The sequence below is a fragment of the Cupressus sempervirens genome, chromosome 2 (genome assembly GCF_028749045.1).
Source record: "Cupressus sempervirens isolate cs-2001-9-10 chromosome 2, ASM2874904v1, whole genome shotgun sequence".
Classification (NCBI taxonomy): domain Eukaryota; kingdom Viridiplantae; phylum Streptophyta; class Pinopsida; order Cupressales; family Cupressaceae; genus Cupressus; species Cupressus sempervirens.
The window spans coordinates 449326400-449348211 of NC_143119.1; positions in this window are offsets into that span (position 1 = coordinate 449326400).

The window sequence follows — 21812 nt, forward strand, 5'->3', positions numbered from 1 at the left end:
AGTTGTTTGATCTTGAAAATCTGATTAGAGGTTGGAAATATCATACAAAATTAGAAAAGGGACATTTCATAACTACTCTTGAGAAGGATAAGGGAGAAGGAAATACAAGAAAGAAAATTTGCCTAGTCTAACCTAAGGGGTGATGCACCAAAATAGAGTTTTTGATCTCATCTCTACCCAAAATGCACAGGTAACTAGTTATAACCTCAAAGGATATAGATTTAGACTTTTCTTAATTCAACAACCACATGTAGATTAGACAACAAAAGAATTCTATAGGAAGAAACTTCATTTAATATCATTCAAATGCTAAAATAGATACAATCATGAAAATTACAGAATATAGACAAGAACATTAAATAGAGGCAAAGGAATCTTGCACAATGTGTTAATGGCTAAAAGAGACTTGGCAGAGGATTACAATGGCTCAGAGTCATGAGAAATTACATAGTATACATGGAAAGCAATAGTAGAGAATCAAAGAAAGATCAACCTTTTACAAAAATTCCAAATCAACCTTTATAGCTCAGGCATAACTCAGATATTTTTTGCCCTAAACCAAACTCAACCACTACTCTTAGCAATTACTGCAAATCCAGAAGAAATTTGATCATAGAGAAAACCCAGATGTAGCATAATCATTAAAAACCTAGCTAGAAGGACCTTGGAAATGATAGAAATGGTACCATTCAATGCAAAAAAAATCCAAATATGGGCAATTAGATAGCGGAAGAAATATCCTTCATGTTTTTTTTTGGCCTTGCATTTATTTAGAAGTGGTTGGGATCAATTACAAAGATCAAATCACGCAAGAAAACTCAATTCCCTTCATTTTTGACTTATGAATTAGCAAAGTTAGTAGGTCAACCCGATCGAGCAACCAGAAACCTTCACGTGGACCAACCATATTATTTCTTTTTTCCACCTAATGGAGTCTTTACGTGTTTGACTGCATCATTTAACTAATTATGCCACCCTTTAAAACTTGACCACAAGGACTTACAATATTGTTAATTTTAACCACAATGTCAACCTAACTAGGCCTACCAAACTGGGCCCTTCAAGATACATGGAAAATCCTCACTATTTCACTATAATTAAAGATCAATCATTTTCTCATAGAAACATAATGAGAGACATCGATCTTCCTCCATCTAATGACCTAGAAACATGCAACCAATTCATTGACCATGCCACAATCCAAACCAATTAGAACTCATCTGTATGCTAACCTATTTGATAAGTCTTTTCTTTTGTGGCCCACCAAGGGAAATATGACCCATAATCCACATGGCAAGTGCTCACTATGTCACTATAACTAAAATACTTATAGCTTTTCATAATGACATAGCGAGGACTCATCATCTAACAGAGAAAGAAAAAACTAAGAACATGTAGCCCACCAAACTGACCATGTCAGAGACTTGGCCAATGAAATGCCCACCGTACACCAGCTCAATCTAACTCATCACCTTGTCACATTGCAACCCACACAACACAACTTGGCCCACCGAAGAAACTTGGACCCACACATACATGTGGCATGATGTCACTTTGTCGCATGAAATAAAGAACAAGCACTCCCACAAAGTGACAAAGCAATGGCGATGGATCATGAAAGTATCCAACAATGGGTGAAATAAGGGCCTACAAAGATATTAAATTGCACAAACACTTAGGAAAAAAGCTGATAACCTAAGTTTAATATAAATTATTTTCATGGCCCATATTTGAATATTTGAATATTATGAACATTAATTGGCTTTGAATTCCAATATGGAAATTTTGGCGAGAAGGAAAAAATGACCAATAAAAACCATGTTGAATAAACCTTTGAGTCTGATTAGGCTCCATATCACAACATTATGGGTCCTACTCCGTCCTTGATTCCATCTATTTTAGGTCATTATCCTTCATTCCTTCCATCTATTTTGGGAAATTACATGCATCCATATCCTATATTCTAATCCATCACTCCATCCCCTCAAATCATCATTGAATTCCTTCCAACCTTCAACCTCTATAATTCCATCCATAATCTCTCCATATCCTATATGATCTTGTTCTCATAGCATGGCTAATGGAAGAAAATTGGATGCCAAAATTAAAAAGCATAGATCCAAAAATTCATAAAAATTCAATTATCAACATGTCCCATTTAAAATACATGTTCAAGAAGAGAAACGTCTAATCTATAAGAAAGAAAAAATTTAAAGGCCACAAAGGCCCAAAATGAAAAAGTCAAAAATCATGCGGATACTCAAGATATTCATAAAAGAAATGAATCTCAAAGAAAAATCTCAATTGGCATCCATTCTTATTACTCAAAAATCCTCATCCATTCATAATCTATCCAAAGCTCCATATACACATCTTTTGTGCCCCCAATTCATTCTTAGTCCTTATACTTTTTATCCTACATTACCAATCCTCCATCTTCCAACTTTACATTTGGTCCTTATATTCCTCCTATTCCATTTTCTCCTTAATCTCATTCAACGTCATCTTTCCCACTTCTTCATCAACTTTCAAGGTGTGTGCTAATGGTGATCTTCCAATTCCCTCATCCATTTACTGACAAGTCTTACATCTTACCATCCATTATCTATCAAATCCAACCCACTATTTCAATCATTTAATCCAATATTTGTTGTGCTTCCTTGATGCAATGCAAGGTAGGAGAGTCCCCAAAGGAGATATCCTAGCCCCCAAAAAATAACCACATAGTGGCAGGATAAAGAATAACATAGATAATTATATCTAAAATAATGCCAATTCTCATAATATAATCATAAGATTTACATCCAACATGCCCAGCTGTAAGGCCTTATGGGTTACAGCCAAATACATAAGCAATTACAATAGTAATTCTACAAGATCCACTCCCAACTCTAGCTAGTCCATATCCACACTCTGGTAGAAACCTCCAAGGAAGATCTCAACTTGTGCCTGCAAGCCCACCAAGCAACTTCCTTGTTTTCCAAGCTACAGCTACTAGCTCTTCTCAAAATTTATGCAAGATCCAAGTGTAAACTACCTCACATTCAATGCTCTATCCACATACTCTAAAAATCTTCTCTCACTCAGCTACTCCATCTTCCATTCTTTTCTTTGAGTTGGATTATAATCACAATCTTGTTGTAAACTACCTCACATTTGATGCTCTATCCATAGACTTGGGAAAAACTCACTCTTCAGCTACTCTTCCCCCTCCAAGCTTCTACTAAGAAGAGATCACACTTTGAAGCTTGATTATAAATGCTTATGTCTTTTTTAAATAGGCACTTACCACCCAAGATGTTGCAAACACAACCAATGTGGGATAAAAGGTAAATACAAATACCTTATAAAAAATATTAAATTCCCACCCAAATACAACTAAGCACCACTATGTGGCCCAATAAATATTAAATGCATGATTTAAGGAAATTCCCACAAACTTCTAGAATTCCACCTACACACCTCGATAAATGGAATGACAACCATTTTTATTTATTTCTCTATTTATTCCACCTATGCACCTTTAAAATAGAAATTCCTCTTTTCTCCTTTTTTCTTTTTTTTTTCTTTTTTTTTTTCCTCTAATTTTTGTCACTTTTTGTATCCTCCAGTTTTTTTTTTAATTTTCTTTTCTCTCTTTATTTTCTAGTGCAAGATACTCCTACATCAAACTCCCCAGGTAGATAGAAAAGTGTGTCCCACACTTTGACACCAAAAGAAAGATCTGCAACCATCTTCATCTTCACCAAAGGTTTTCACTCCATTAGGGACAAGAAAACTAACATGCAAATCATCTACATCTACATCACTCTATCAAACACTAGAATCTCAACCATCCAATCATCATGCTCATTCTTAGGAACAAACTAAACATAATGCTTCATCAATAAACCCTCATCCACATCAGCAACTAGTGAATCCACAGCAGTAGCCACAAACTCCATATCAACAAAAATATGTAGATCTCCATCAACATATTCCAAACTCACAACACTAGTGGTCTCATTGCTCACAACAAGATGCTCTACCACATACAAGTCACCACCAAAAGCAACCAAATCATCCACTACCAAGTGCTCTACAATCTCCATGTTAGACTCAACCAACTAATCATGAAAATCAATCTCCATCCTAGCATCAACAAGATTAGGAATATCCTCAACAATAGCCACAGGTTGCTCTAAATGTTCTATATCAGACTTTACAAACTAATCAACAAAACCAACTTCTTCCACTTTGACCTTGTTATGGCATCTTCTCTCTTGAACAATTCTTCTAACTAGCTAGACAACTCTCTTTTGGATTAGTAGACTCCAACTCTAATAGCACACAACTTTCTTCTTCTATTTCTCAACTCTTTTAGAAAAAGAAACATCCACAATTGCATCCACCCAAGCTATTGTCTCATTAATCCTCATCTTCATTATATCATGGAGATTTGCAATCATCCTAAGGTCCAATCCTCTTGGAGCCATCTTCCAAGATCTTCACAAACCCTCTACAACAAATCACCAATAGCTCAATCTTCCCAAACCAGATCAACCTTTTGTCTTTACAACCATAGATCAATCTACATGTCCTCCCAAGGTCCTATGCAAACTGCCACAACTTTGACGATCTATCTACATGCTCAGGAACAACCTTCACTCTAATACCACTTGATGTAGTCCAAGGTAGGACAATCCCTAAAGGAAATGTCCTAGCCCCTAGAAAATAACCACATAGCGAAAGAATAAAGAATAGCATAGATAATTAGATCCAAAATAATGCCAATTCTCTAATATAATCATAAGACTTACATCCCACATGCCTAGTTGTAAGGCCTTCTAGTTTACAGCCAAATACATAAGCAATTATAATAGTACTTCTACAAGATCCCTCAAGATCCAATCCCAACTCTAGCCAGTCAATATCCACACTCTGGTAGAAACCTCCAAGGAAGATCTCAACTTGTGATTGCAAGCCCACCAAGCAACATCCTTGTTTTCCAAGCCACAGCTACTAGCTCTTCTCAAACTTTACCCAAGATCCAAGTGTAAACTATGTTGAGTTGTCATTTTGCATGATGCTTAATGGTAGGAATCCTTTCAAATTTCTCTCTTGAAAAGCTAATCTAGGATCAACTCCAAGGTTTTGAGCAATCTTTTGACCTACTAGAATCTGCTCAGCTGAAGATAAATGTGAGTGTTCACAAAGAGGCCTTTATTGGTTCGAACCAATTTTGGATAAAATGACCAACCTCCTTGTTGTTTCAAAATTAACCACAAAAGAGATATGTTTTTGGTATTTTCTATTTTTTGAATGAATGCAATCTAACAATGTAACTATATGAATTCCCAAATTAACCATGGGTTAGCAAAGATAAGGTGACAAGGAATTTAAGAAAATAACATGAAAGTAAATCCTAACAGACATAAGCTATGGAAACAACATGTCTGCAAGTTAAGCTTTCAAAAAGATCAGTAGGTGACCAATGAAAATAGGAGCAGCACTTTCTTAATTCTATTGATGCAATCATCGATGGGAATTTAGTAACCATAAGATCTTTCACTTTTCATCAAATTGTAAGGCCACAAAAAGTGCACTCATGCAAGACAAAAGCTATGTAGAAACAAAATGAGTGATCTAGATTCTCGAACTAGATACGTCAGTGAAATTCATAAAACTATAGCAAACACCAGAATTAAAAGGTCACACAACCAAACATAATGAAATAAGACTTTTGGCTCAATCACAATTCCATGAACATACATTCACAAAAAATATGACACACTTAGGCAAGAATGACTACACTCCAAATGCAAGCACCAAAAGCATAATATTATTGCAAAATAATGGCGGTGACCTTGATTACATATTACATTCCTATGTTTATAAGAAATTTTCTCCTCAATTTGTATTAAGAGTGAGAGATATCTTGATGCAATCATATGCTTCTAAACTAATAAAACAAATCTATTTATGTACAAACTAACTATCTGACTGGTGCTAAGTAGGACTCCATCCATTTTATATCATGAATTAGATGCATGAGCCTTTACATGTCATAAAACAAAGAAAGCATGAAAGAATAAGAAAGAGAAAGCCTTTTGATGATGTAGAAGTGATTGGAAGTGTCAAAAATAGAAGTTCAACCTTCACTAGGCATCTATTGAAGTTAAACTACTATTAGAATGTGTTTCCAGTGCATGAAAATCTCTAATTTTAGAACTAGTAGTTAACTATCGGTACACCTCTAAAAAAGTGAACCTTGAAAGAAGTGCACCTACATGCCTCTAACTTCTTCAAAAAAATTCCAACACATTGTTGCAAAAAGTGCACCTAGCGCAGTAGTGTACCTAGTGTAGCAGCACATCTAGTGCAATAGAACACCTCTAACTTATCCAAAATTCTTCCAATACATTGTTTCCAAAAAGCACACTAGTGCACCTAGCGCAGTAGCACACTAGCACACCTTAAAGACCCAAAAAATACAAAATTTCACCGAGTGTCAAAAATGAAATTTTGGCTTCTGGATTTTGCTCAAATGGAGTTTTAGATCACTTTAGTATACTTATTTTCCCCCTTTTGAATATTTATACCTTCTTTATAGACAAAAACTTGCATACATTTGAACTCCTTCTGGTTCTTCTATCTAAAATCCCAAGGAACCTGTGTTGAATCTTGTCATTAATATTTTCATAAGATGAGGAATCTATTTTGGTTCATGAATCCAACCTCTGTATCTTTGATCTTTGTCTTTTCTCCAACTGCCCTATCCTTCCTAGTGAGAGACCAGGTAATCCACATTATCCAAAATGATCAAATGTTTGAAACATTTCACAAGATTTTCTAGGTGTTTTTAACTGGCTTTTTTGGAGGTCTTCTGCTCAAAATTTCAAGTCAAAACTTCCATTGGTCTCTAAAACTAGGCAGCTAAAGGCTCACTATTTTAGGGACTAAAATTAGATTTTCAATTCTCCTTTCCAATAGTGTAAATGGTTCTGAATTCTAAGCTCTAGGTCAAAACTTATGACCCTGACAAGTTGAGGATGCCCTTTTCATCTACACAAAGAAGCAAACATTAGTCCAGAAAGATGAAGAAATCAATTAATCCAGTCCCTAACACTGACTCGAACAAAACCCTAAACTTGACTACTCAAAAATACCAAAAAAAACCCAATTCAATAACTCTTTACACAAACAAGGGTGCACCTAGCGCACCTTTGAGGTGTGCCTGGTGCACCTTTACCCTTAAAAAGGTTTTTGACTATTGGGATGTGCAATAGTGCACCTCATGTGGTGCACTAATGTGCACCCTTAATGGACTTAAGTGAAAAAAAAAAGAGGAATATTGAAGGTTTGCATCAACGTGTTTTTAGTTCATTGTGTAGGGGAGATGAGAGAAAAAGGTGCACTTAATGAGATGTGAAGCTACGAGTTAGAAGGCTAGAGGGAAAGAAAATGAAGTGGGAAGGAGAATAGGGTGACAAGGTACACCTCATGGTACTGCACATCTATGCATCACCAAAGGTGAATGTCCCCTTTTTAGTACTTTGGCACACTATCACACCTTTTTTATTTTGAAAAAAGACTTCTTCCCTTAGAAACTTGACTTTTAGATACTGGGTTTTTGAACCAGGACCCGAATTAGGTCAAAAAACACTAGAAAAAGACTCAAACCCCAGACTAGGGATCCAAAAAGCCAAAAAAACAAAGTAGGGGGTCCCCATTTCTAGGCAAAATGGGGCATGCATTGTGAAACCACAACAAACTATCTCACATTTGGTACTCTATCCACACACTAAAAATCTTCTCTCACTTAGCTACTCCATCTTCCATGTTGTTCTCCAAGCTGGATGATAATCACAATCCTATTGTAAACTGCCTCACATTCGGTGCTCCATCCACAGACTCAAAAAATACTTGCTCTTTAGCTACTCTTCCCCTCTCCAAGCTTCTACTAAGAATAGATCACACCTTGAAGATTGATTACAAATTCTCTTATGCCTTGCTTAAATAGGCACTTACTACCCAAAATGTTGCAAACACAACCAATGTAGGATAAAAGGTAAATACAAATACCTTATAACAAATATTGAATTCCCACCCAAATACAACTAAGCACCACCATGTGGCCCAATAAATATTAAATGTATGATTTAAGGAAATGCCCACAAACTTCTAGAATTCCACCTACACACCTTGATAAATGGAATGACAACCATTTTTATTTATTTTTCTATTTATGCTACCTATGCATCTTTAAAACAGAATTTTCTCTTTTCTCTTTTTTTCTATTTTTAATTATTTTTCCTCTATTTTTTTCACTTTCTCTCTCCTCCATTTTTTTTCTCTCTTTATTTTCTAATGCAAGATGCTCCTACATCATTCCTTATCAACCCATTCTACCAACATCTATTAGTAAAAGTCCAACATTTCAAAAAAATATATATATATCGTCCAATGGTGAAAACTTGGCAAACAAGCACCTTGGATAAGTGTCATGATGAAAACATGGAAAACAAGCATAATTTGTAATCCCTCTAGCCAAATTCTCTACACGCTTGGGGCCAAGTTCTTCTACCCACCATACCCATCTCTTCTTCCTACCATACCCACCACATCTTATCCATTTCACCTCCTTCATCCTTTGGATCTTGATGAAAAAAATAAAAACTAAAAAAAAGGCCACCACCATACATACATGCATTTGGTCACCATTTGACACTCATTATCCCATCGCAATGTGTATCCACCTATTCTTCCTTCCATATAATCCATCCTCCTCCTTTCCTTTAGCTCGATCCACCCATCTTATTTATCCTCTATCTACCTCCCTTATCTTATTTTTTCCCTATCCACCTATCTTAGTATTCCTTGGAGACCCTATCCTACCTGTTGGGTTGTCATTTTTTACAATGCTTAATGGTAGGAATCCTTTTGAACTCCTCTTTTGAAAAGCTAATTTGGGATCAACTCCAAGGTTCTAGGTGACCTTGCAACCTACTAGAATCTACTCTGTTGAAGATAAATGTATTTGTTCACAAGGAGACCTTTGTTGGTTCTAAATAATTCGGATAAGATTTTGAATTTTTTGCTATCTCAAAAGAACAACTTTATATATATATATATATTAATTAATGCAACTCTATGAATTCTTAAATTAACCAGGGTTAGCAAAGAAAATAACAAAGATAGGGTAACAATAAGTTTAAGCAAATGACTTGAAAAGTAAATTTCCTAATGGACATAAGATATAGAAACAACGTGTCTATGAGTTAAGCCTTTAAAAATATTGGTAGGTAACCAATGAAAATAGGAGCAGTGCTTTCTTAATTCCACTAATGCAATTATCGATGAGAATTCAGTAACTGTAAGATGTTTCACTTTTCATCAGATTGCAAGGCCACAAAAAGTGCACTCATGCAAGACAAAAAGTTATGCAAGAACAAACTGGATGATCTCTTCTCAAACTAAGTATATCAATGGATTTTTTAAACCCGTATAAAACACCAAAATTAAAACATTGCATAATCAAATCAATGCAACAAAACTATTGCCTCCATTACATTCCATGAACATACATTCACAAAATATAAAACACTTAGGTAATAATCCTTACACTCCAAATGCAAGCACCAATAGCATATATTATTACATCAAAATAATGGCCTAGAATACATATTACATTCCTAAATTTATAAGAAATCATCTCCTCAATTTGTGTTGAGAGTGAGAGATCTCTTTATGCAAACATATGCTTCTAAACTAGTAAAACAAATCTATTTATGTACAAACTGACTCTCTAACCAGTGCTTAGTAGGACTTCATCCTTGTTTATATTATTAAATAGATGCATGAGCCTTTAAATGTCTTAAAACAAAGAAAGAATGAGAAAATAAGAAGAAGAAAACCCTTAGATGACGTAGGAGTGTTGGAAGTGCCAAAAATAGAAGCTCCATCTTCACTAGGTGTTTATAGGAGTTAAATTGTCGTTAGAATGTGTTTCTGATGCATGGAAAGCTCTAAATTTGGAATGGATTGTTAACTATTGCTGCACCTCTAAATTCTTTAAAAACTTCTAGCACACCTTGGAAGAAGGGTGCCTTAGAAGTAGCACACCTGACACACCTATGTACCTTGGAAGCAAGTCCAAAAAATGTAAAATTTTACCAAGTGTCAAAACTAAAATTCTAGCCTTTGGGTTTTGTTCCCCTTTATACCAGAGCTATGTTTGGGTATTTACTCTTGAATTTATCAATAAACTTGGTGACTTTGATTGCATCTATAAAATCTTAAGCTTCATATTTTTCCTTCACTTTTTTCCCATAATTTCCTACCTTGATGCGAGTTTCTACAAAATCTCCTAGTTTCACATCCAAGTCTATTAATGCTTCTTTAGTCTTCAATGCTTGTCTAATATCATCATCATTAGAAGCTGCTTCCAAAGTCTTCTAGAATTTTTCAACAACTGCTTATATAGTCATCAATTTTTCCCTTGAATCATCTTCAAAAATATCAAATCATGCATCACTGTAATGTTTCTCTACTTCCAAAATTTTCTCTTAGGTTTGATCCTTGAGCTTATGAATATCTACATGTAATGTTTCCATTACTTTATTGCCATCTGCAATATTCTCTATCCAATCATCAATTTTATCTAACTCTTCTACTATATATACCTCCATTAACATATGATACCTTTGACCCTTTATGGACTACAATGCTTGCAGGTCCTTACCCCAGGTATGCACTTCATCCATTAACCCAAAATCCTAGTTCAATATAGCAACCAGCTTATCTACATTATTCAGCATATAGTGTAGTAGTTTAAAATTTCCTTGTATAATCTAAACACCTTTCTCTTCAAAACCTTCTCGCCATTGCTAACAAGCCTTCAAAAATAGATCAAGTTGCACATTCTCCTTACCCTCTTCTCAAGTGTTGTATTTAAAGTCTCCTCAAGATTTTTAGGATCTAATGTACCAACTACTTCATTTAGATATCCCTTTAGGATCTCATTCTACTTTCAAAGAGTTATTAGTTCAGTCTCATCCTATTCTAAGTGCTTAAACACTTCTTTGATTCCTATTGTCACCATTAATTTGTCAGTGTCAACAGTGAGTTTTCCAAGCACAACCTCCCTGATTTGATAATCCTTTGGGGTTAAGTCCTTAATATCTACATGCAGAGGAGAGATAGCAGCATGGGGAAAAAAATTCTAATTCTAATCACTCATCACAAAGGCCAATGTTTGTGCATCTTTTAGATGTGACTCAAGTTTCTTGAGAGCTTCAATTAATTCTCTTATTCCCTCTTCCTCAATATCATACTATTGTCTTTTGCTTCTAATCAACTCTTTCCTCAACCATCTCAAAATATGTCCCATCAGAGATTTACCTTTTAAAGAAGAAGGATTTTTTTCTATTATGCTCTTCCCCTTATCACTCCTCTCTGGAGTCTTCTCCTTTTGTGAGAGATCTACATTGGGAATCTCTATATTTGTAGAGTACAGAGTTCTCACATCTATGTCTTGGGAAGTCTATTGAGGTTCCTCACATATTTTCCCTTCCTCTAACACTTCATCGGTAGGTATTTGTTGTTGCTCTTCTTCCTATTCAGCTTGGACCTATTTTTCTTCATTGCTTAGAGGGAGAGGAGTAGTTGAAACTTTATCCATGCAAAATTTTCCTTGATTTGGTGATGGTGGAGCTTCTTTGGTTCCTTGTGGCTAAGGTGGAAATTGACTCCAATCCTCTTATTGAGGTTGATTAGTCAGAATATCCCTTATCTTATCTCCCACCAACTCAATGCCAAGTGGCATAAAATCAAAATCTGACATCTAAAAGACATCAGCCCCTTCATCTTCTTGTTGATCAATCCATTGTTGTAACTCATCCTCTAAAGTAGTAGACTAAATAGGCTGAGTGGGAATGGATGGGGGTGTACTGGTAGAGCTTCTTCTCTAGTCCAACTCTATGGCCCTAGCAAGATTAGTCTTCCAACTCAAGGGAAGGTTTTCTTCTTCATCATCATCATTCTCTTCTTCTTCTTCTAGAATAATGTCTAGAACTAATGGAAAAGGGATAACCTTATTAATCACCTTTTGTCTCCTCTTAACTAGAGTTTTGATCTTTCTTCTCTTAGGAGCCAATAGGAAATCTTGTACCTCTTGAGTAGGTAGAGATACTTCTTTTATTTCTATTTCAGCTCCTTGTCCTTGATCTGGCAATGGCACTTGAGTTGTATCTTGGGTCTTTGTAGCTTCTACATTCTCTGACCCTTGTACATTCTTTGCCCCTTATTGTGGCAATGCTTGAGTTGTTTCTTCTTCTAGTTCATCTTGTTAATGAGAAGTTATTTTCCTTTTTCCTTTACCCTTTTGAGCCCTATAATATCCAACTTCTTTGTCAAGTTGGTGCATTGTTTTTAGCCTCACTAGGGGCTAAGCTGTGAAAGTGGGCACTACTACCTTGGCTTCTCTACCTTTTTTGGGTAGGTTGTAGCTTGGAAGACTACTTTCTTGAGGAATCAGATCCAATTTGAAAGGTCTTTTGATCCAATCCTTGTTCAATTTGATGGCATGCCTAGCCCTATGATTAATATCTGAATTTTCTTCCTTATCAATCTCCACATTCATAATAGGTCAATCAAAAATTATATGTCTATTTTATAATGGATCTAGAACCTCTTTGGTAGCTTGTTGCACTACCTCTAAAGGAACCTTTATCTTCAAAGTACTACTTGCCAAATAGAGATTCATCTTACAATAATCCTTTATACGAATATCATAGTCGTCTACTACATTCATCCAATGGTCCTCAATTACATCTTCATGTTGGAATTTTTTTCCCACTAAGTATTGCACTCTTCCAATGTTATCAAAATAGGTACAAGGATAATTATATTCCTCCAAGGGATATTGATCCCACTTAGACTCAAAAGACTAAATATCCTTTCTTTGGACCACACTAAATAGTCCTATAGTAATGGGTCACACCTACGTTATCTTGTGTTGCTTCCTTACTCTGTCATATGCAGAAAAGAGTTGTCAAGTGATCTCCAGCAATATGAGTCTATCACATGGATACCTAGGGAGGTTCTTGGGATTGACAATCATACCTGCTACCCTCAAATAAGTGAATGTCCTAAATTGGATGTAATTGGCATTGATTTTTGAAATCTTTGTCGCTACCTCATATGACATCCTTTTCACATAATCCCCTTCAATGAACTAGATAATTGTGAAAATAAAGGAATCATTCACTATTATGTATTCCTTGTTGTGCTCTGGAAGCTTTTTCTTTACCAACTGGTGATATACTATATAGGGCAATGCATTTGCATCTTGCATGCTTCCTTTTTTGAACAATCCTAGATAGTCTGTTGCTCTCACAGCTAACAAGTACACCAAATAGGATGTCATATAGAACTTACAATTGTCCTTGACTACCACTAGTTTCTCTTCCAAGTTCTCAATGAGAATCAAAGCCCAATCAATTGGCATCTTTGTTGTTATGATGGTCTCAATAAAGTGTACCATCAATATGTTTAGATGTCCTGATGTCGGTAACCCTAGATTCTACTCAAAATTATTATAGCATATACGATATCCTCTTTCATATAACCCCATGTCATGTCCACTTTACATCCTAGAGGAGTTTTCTTGATGAGGTACGAGGATTGGATGATTTCTAATGCTTCATCTCCATGTTCTCTATACCATCTTTCCACCTGGTGATAGGTCAATCTAATATACTAATCTGCTCTTGAAAGATGGAATGCCTTCTCTATGTTTCTAGATCTTGGATCTAACATGATCTCTCCAATTATACTCTTCATGACCCCTTTTTCAGAGACATAGTTTTCCACCAGTGCCATGATCAACTTTGAGGACTGTACTAATACTAAGTGTGATGTTGTGTTGACTAGTCCTGATCAAGTAAGAGCAGATATCATTAGGTACCTCTCTATAGGTTTGTTGCACAACACTAGGAATGCATTCTACTTGGTATGGCCAAGTTCAATGTCTCAGATCTCTGAATACTCATCTTGGAAGCAGGACTTTGCCAAAACACCTTGAAACTTGAAAACAACTAGTTTTGGGACCATCTTTGTAGTGAGGGAGGACAATGAAGAAGCCATTTAATCTGCACAAAATCAACATCCATCAGTCTAGAACATTGAAAAAAATAATTTAAAAAAACCCTAATGAGGACAAAAAACTAACCTAGAAACTCTAATCCCAAACAAACTGTTAAAAAACCTTTAAAAAAACCTAATTCTAACCCTAAAAATAAAAAAGGGCACACTTGGGACACCTTAGAGGTGCACTAGGTGCACCTCACTACACTTAGACCTCTAATACTAAGGGTACATAATTGGCGCACCTCATGGGGTGTGCTAGGTGTGTACCCTTCCATATGTAAGCACAAAAGAAAGGGTGTGCAACTAGCACACCTTATGGGGTGCACTAATTGTGCACCTTTTAATCCAATTGGAGATGCTCAATGAATATAAAGGCACAAAACTATGCACCTTAGATAGGTGCATAATTGCACACCTTTTACCCATTCTTGCATTAGTTTAGGTTTATTTTTGTTTTTGAGTTTTTTAATACTAAGGTGTGCACCTTACACACCCTGGGAGGTGCACAAGATGTGCACCTTAGCCTTTAACTTATTTTTATGTGTTTTGTGTTTTGGTGGTGGAGGGGAGATCAGGTGTAGTAGTGCACCTGAGAAGTTGCACTGGTGCAGGGATGAATGAAGCTCAGAGAAAAAACAAAGGTGAGGAGAAGGCTAGGGGATCCCAGGTTTTATAGACTCAGGACCTGGCACACCTCTTGGATGTGTGTAGCTATGCATTTCCAAGAGGGAAGTGTTTTCCAACATGACTTAGCATACTAGCACACCTTTTGAGGTGTGTTAGGTGCACTAGTGCACAACCTTATGTACCAAAAATGACTTTCTCTTTCAGAATCCTAGTTTCCAAAATTTGAGTTTTTAGGCAAAGATCCAGATTAACCAAAGACATTAGGAAAATTCCTAAAAAAGATTGAAACCCCAGACTAGGATTTCAAAAAGCTATAAAATAAAGTAGGGGGACCCCACTTCTAGGCAAAATGGGGCGTGCATTGTGAAACCACAACACTACCCACCTTCCATCTACCTATTTTTGTTCCATTTCCATGTTCATCTTCCAATCCCTATCTTCCCACCTTCTATCTCCCTTTTCTTTTTCCATTTCCATCTTCGTCTTCCAATCCCTATCTTCCCATATTCCTATTCACCATACCTTTTTCTTCCATCCAAGTACCTCACAATATCTCATCCATATTTTCATCATCTACAAATCCTTTGTCATTGGTATCTATCTCTATGCTATCCCCATGCAACCGAATGCCATCGATTTATATCCTAAAGCTCCTAGAAATCTACCACCATATGCCCCATCCTATTCTTCCCCTTTATCATATCTAAAATTGTGCATCAATAAACCCATCCAATCACACCTTTAGTCCTATTTATATCTAGCCTTGTTTAAAGCCTTGATAAAAATCCAATCATCATCATTTCAATTCATCCTTCCCAATTCTTGGCTTTTTTGAGGTATATAATTCCCATTATCCACATCACCCTACCCACCATTAGTATGTCTTGGTCTTTTATCTTGACTAGGACACCATCATGTATTTCTTTGCACAACTGACAATCCATCACATTCAACCTTCCACCCCTATAAATAGTTCATGTACACTATCATCCTTGTAAATATCTTAGTCAGTTTCACTATACATACCATCCTTGATTAGTCATTGTCTTTCATCCATTGTCAGTCCTTAGTCATTAGCTAGTCTCATTGTACATAACCTAGTCCAATGTCAATTCACATTAGATCAAGTCTTATAGCTCTTATGCTTCATGCCTCAGAAAGTCCTTATGTGAGATCTTCTATCACTAAAGTATTATCCTTATTATTTATAGTTTCTTTTTTAGTCTATTTGCTAGGTGCTACCGGTAAGTCCTTGCAGGATACATCTTTCCTCCCATTATACTTGGGTCTGTCAGTATTGAGTCCTACCAATCTTCTAGCACATGGTTTTTTTTTTTTTGTCAAATTTATCTTTCTTTTGATGCTGGATTTGAATTTTGGTTCTTGATTATCATTTATGAATAATTTGGCCATCCCCTCCTCAAGGTTACCATGATCATTCATATCATGGTGTATTGCTAATGGGGCAATTAGAGTGCAAAGTCTTGATCAATTTTTCATTACTCCCATCATACATAGCCCAATCTCATCTTAGTTCATGTCAAATCAAGTCCTTTAGTTCTCACCACTCCATGCTTCAAAAAGTCCTCATGTGTAATCCTCTATTACCAAAGTATTTTCCTTAGAATTTCTAGTTTCTTTTTTTGAGTCTAGGTACTAGGTGCTACCAATAAGTCCTTGTAGGTTATGTCTTTCCTCTTACTAGAATTGGTTCCATCAATATCAAGTCCTATCGATCTCTCTCACACATAGTTATTTTTTGTTGATCTACTCTTTCTTTTGATGTTAGATTTCAATTTTGGTTCTTGACTATCTTTCTCAAGCAATTTGGTCATCCCCTCCTCAAGGTCATCATGATCATTCATATCATGGTGTCCTACAAATAGGGCAATCAGCGAGAAAGATATTGATCTATCTTTTGTTTATTTGTGTTTTCTTCCTATGAGTTAGTTAGGTATAACCCTTGCATATCCAAAACTGCCTTTTTCAAGCAATTTGGTCATCCCCTCCTCAAGGTCATCATAATCATTCATATCATGGTGTCGTGCAAATAGGACAATCAGGGAGAAAGGTATTGATCTATCTTTTGTTTGTTTTTGTTTTCTTCCTATGAGTTAGTTAGGTATAACCCTTGCATATCCATACATATGATAATTTATGATAAGATGGTGCACTTGAGGAATATCATTTGGTTGTGGGTTAGCCAGTGTCATTTCCACTCTGATTCCCATTGGGTATTATATGTGATGCTGACTCAAAATCCTTGCATTTTTTTTTTGAGTCCTTGATGTTCTTGGCAACCTTGGCCAGTCCCGACTATTGCTATATTAAATAAAGTGCTCAACTACATGGTGATTCTCCTCACGAAGAATCCCATGCTCAAAGCTTCAAATGAAATCCATCTCATCCCCCCATTTCATAATAAGGAAATAACAAAAAGAGTCATTTTTATCCTTATCAAAATCATCTTATCAACATCTATCCTACATCCTTATCCCATCTTGAAACCTATCCAAAAATCCTAGAAAAATCCTATAAAGTTTCCAAAATCCAACCCATTCATCCACCACATTGTAAGGGTCAATTTAAAAAGAAAAATCCCTCATTTATCTCTCACGTTTCTCAATCTTACCTCATAAATTTGTCTAATTTGTACAGTTGATCTCCCAATATCTCATACTTCTGTAGTGCGAGTATGAACCACTTATAAACCTCTTTCATCCTTTGTGTGCCCTCTATCTCACCCCAATTTTCTTACTTTTTGAGATGTCATCTAGTCTCATTTCATCTCATCCCCGCCTTCTTGAGGGGGCATCATACATTACAATCTTTTATTAAGACTGGGGTAACATAATTGCTTTAAAACCTTCTTCCTGTCATCTATTATTTAAAAACATCTTTGAAATAGTGTTGTACCAACACTATATCGAAGAGGGGCAAAATGTAGACACCTTAATCTGATCACATAAATTTGTAATCAAATTTATTCATCTTCTAAACCATATTTTAATTAAATATTAAATATTAAATTATTTTAGTGTTATCCCTTAATTAATTTAATTAATTAGTTATAACTTAATTAATAAATTAATAGACAACCAATAGTCTGATTTATTAATAAAATCCTCATTCCTCAATTAAATTAATAACTGCAAAACCCATTTAATTTAGTCTTTGAAACCCCTCTCTATTTAATTAATTAAATCCCTCCACCCACAAGCTAACCCTTCAACCTATTAGTTACCAAACTCAACTCATGCACTAAATATTTCTCTTTTAATTAAATCTCATGCACTAAATATTCTCCTTTTAATTAAATAATTCATTTATTTAATTAAATCTCATGCACCAATAATTCTCTTTTATTAAAGAAATATTTTATTTAATTAAATCCCATGCACCAAATATTCTTCTTTTAATTAAATTATTCATTTATTTAATTAAATTCCATGCACCGAATATTCCTCTTTTAAATTAAACAATTCATTTATTTAACTAAATCTCATGCACCAAAATAACTCCTTTTTTTAATTAAATAATTCATTTATTCAATTAAAATCTCATGCACCAATTTTTTTTAATTAAATAATTTATTTATCTAATTAAGCTTGCCCACCAACCTTTTCTCTAACAAATCCATCCACCTCCTCCATCCTTCAGTTAACTGATCCACCTTTTGAGTAGAATTATTATACCATTTTGAGAGCTAATTACTTTCAAAGTGCTATTTGATGATATTCGGATTTGTCATGCATCCATTTATTGAATTCATCCATTGTTGAAGCTTGAGCACCATATTTGAGCACACATTCATGATCACGACCACATCTACATATCAAGGAGGCTACAAAGACTCGCAGCTTTGCATTCTTTGTTTGGATTTCCTTATTGGTTTATCATATATATTTGTTAATCGATTTAGTTTGTTAGATGTTTGTTTTTGGCTTTATATCTTTTGCATCTTGATTCTAAGGCATACACTTTTGAGAGTACTTTTTAGATTGTATTACATAAGGCTATGGGGCTATAATTTATTGGATTCATATGTTCAGTTTTCTTTTGAATTAAAGCTAGGAATGTATTGTTAATTTCAATTAGAAAGGATCCTGAATTCCTAGTTACCTCAATAGCCTTCCAAAATTTGTCTCCCAAAATATCCCAACATTTTTTAACGAAAAAGGCTTGAAAGAGATTTATAGGGATTAAGTTGGAAAATGACATCTTTAATTTCTTCTTTGGTAAATTTCCTATTTATTTTTTTATTATCTCCTGTAGTTATTATTTTTGGAATAGAACCTAACATCTTATTTTGAGCAGTTAAATTTGATGATTCAGAATTATTAAGGATATATGTTTAATAATTCACAAAGCTTTCTGATATCTAGTTTGGGTTTTTAATTACCCTTCTGAATTATCCTTAATTTTTGTTATTCTATTAATATTTCTCTATTAATTATAGTGTGATTATGAAAAGAAATTAAAAAAAAATCTACCTTCTAACAACCATGTTTCTCTTGATTTTTTTTTCCATAATATTTCTTCTTTAGCTAGGATATTTTCTTGTGTAGCTAGAAGTTCTTTTTCTCTTCGATATATTTTTCATTATCTATTCCTATAGTGATGATTTCTTTGTTTAAGTTTTTTGGTTCTTCTTCATTCTCTATTTTTTCTTTAAATATGTTATTAAAATGATCTTTATACCATTTATTTATTTTTTCTTTTAATGATTTTAATTTAGCTTTGTAACAAAATACAAAATATCCTTGATTTCAATTTGGCAAACTTTCGGAGCTCAAAATTAATGTTGTTCAACTATTAAGAGAGATTTCTTGAGTGCCCTGGCTTTTTTGGGTGGCCTGGCTTTTTATCCTTTCTCCCTGGCTTTTCAATGGTTCCTGTCTTTTTGCAGGGAGATGTTTCTTTGGTTTTCTTTTACTTACTGTTGCTACTTTAAGCAATCTTTTATGATTGTTCCTATTTTTGTATGAGTTTTACGGCCTTGTCAAATCTTGTTTTCCTTAATCAAAAAAAAAAATCCTTAATCCTTTAAATTTATCCTTGTGCCACCATTGATATATATATATATATATATATATATATATATATATATATATATTATTAGTAAATTCTTTATCTGAAAACCTAAGTTTTTCACACTTAAATAGATTTCTTAATGGTTTTTGAGATTCATATTTCTAATTTAATTGGATAGTGATCATATCCTACGTTAGAGAGAATGAATGTATTGAAAGGATGATTGAAAGAGATTAAATTTCCTTAAAAAATAAATCTGTCCAATATTTCTACTATATTATAGAAGCCAGCTTGTCTATTATTCTATGTGAAGACCCTGTCGGATGTCAGAATATCAATAAGGTTATCATTTGGGAACCATGCTTTGAAATATAATATCACCTATTTAATGTTCATGGATCCACTTTCTGCTTCACCTAAATCTAGCATTGCATTAAAACCTCCCCTAGTGAAAACATTTTCTTGTGGATTTAACTCTAATAATTACTAATCCAATTCCAAATTTCTTTCTTATTTGTTGTTGAGTAGGAATCAAATTTCAATTTTGAATCTTTTTACTTTTCCCCATCCACTTATTGTTGGATTCAAGTGGAATTAAATCTACCCTCCTTGGGTCCCATATAATACAAATCCCACCTGAGACCCCTACTGAATCAATTAGATCTATTTTCCAAGAACCTAGTTTTCTACTAAATTTTTCCCCTTCTCCTTTGTTAAGTTTCGATTCTTGAATTAATACTACATCTGATTTAGAAAATATTAAATTGTGCTTGAACAAGCACTTTTGGTTAGGGGCATTTAGGACCCTAACATTCTATATTGTTAGCTTCTTGGCTTTGTGGGAATGAACTTCCCTTTCCCCACATTCATAAGAACTTTAATTATTTTCTGGTTGCTACCCAATCCTGTAGCTATTTTAAGTTTAGCTAAGGATTTCCTTCCTTTTTTTATTTTACTTTTTCCACATATTGGATGTTCTAAACCTTGTAAGTTTGTCAAAATACCAAGATTTCCTAGATTTTTACTAGCATTTTGCACACTTTCAGCAATACATTCGTCTTCCATTTTATGTAAATAATCTTTTTCTAATTCTTTCATAATTTTTTTACTAAGTCCTCTATCATCCTTGTACATTTTTGTGCCAATTTTTTTCTTAATTTGATTGTTTTCACCATTTATTTTATCTATCTCTTGCTGAAATTCTTCTAATTTCCAAATCTTGAACTCCTAATTTTGGAAATTTTCATGCTTGTTCCTATCTAGATTATCCAAGCCCCATTTATCTTTCTTCTTGATTTATCAATTCATATTCCCTTAAGAATAGCTCCATCTCAATAGGAATATATCTACAATCATCTTCTATTTTCTCTATTTTTTCTCAGAAAAGTGAATTAGATTCATTTCCTTTTGTTTTACATTATTATACTTTTTCATTGTTAATATATTTAATTTTTTAACTTCCCCTATTTCTCTAAAGTGCCTAAGACTATGTTTTTATCTAATATTGATTCACTATCTCTCTTGGTATCTATTAAATTGAATTTTGTTATATTATCCTTTAAATCCTTATCTTTAAGCTCTTCATTATCCATTACCAAGATTCTCTCAACTAACCATCTTTTTTCCTTTCACTTCTTCACTTTCTTCATCTTCTTCTTTGAAATTGACATCCCAAGGGAAATCTTCTTCATCTAAGTCAACTTCATCCAAAGGAATGGAGGATTCAACTTGATCCTCTATATTTACTTTGTTTAATGTTGTTTCCTTGGCTTTTGTTAATTGATTATGAACATCTTTTTTTCCAATTTCACTCTTTTCAAGATTAGAAGTAAAAAAAATCTCCTTTTTCCTTTCTTTTCCTTGCTAGTTACAGAGTTGAGATTTGTCTTTTAGAAAGATACAAAGATTTGAAAGAAAGAATTTTAATCTACATAAATTTATAATAACCAACATCCAAAAAACTATCATCTACATAACTATCAAATAAATAGAATATTTAAACATAGGAAAATCAAAAGCTA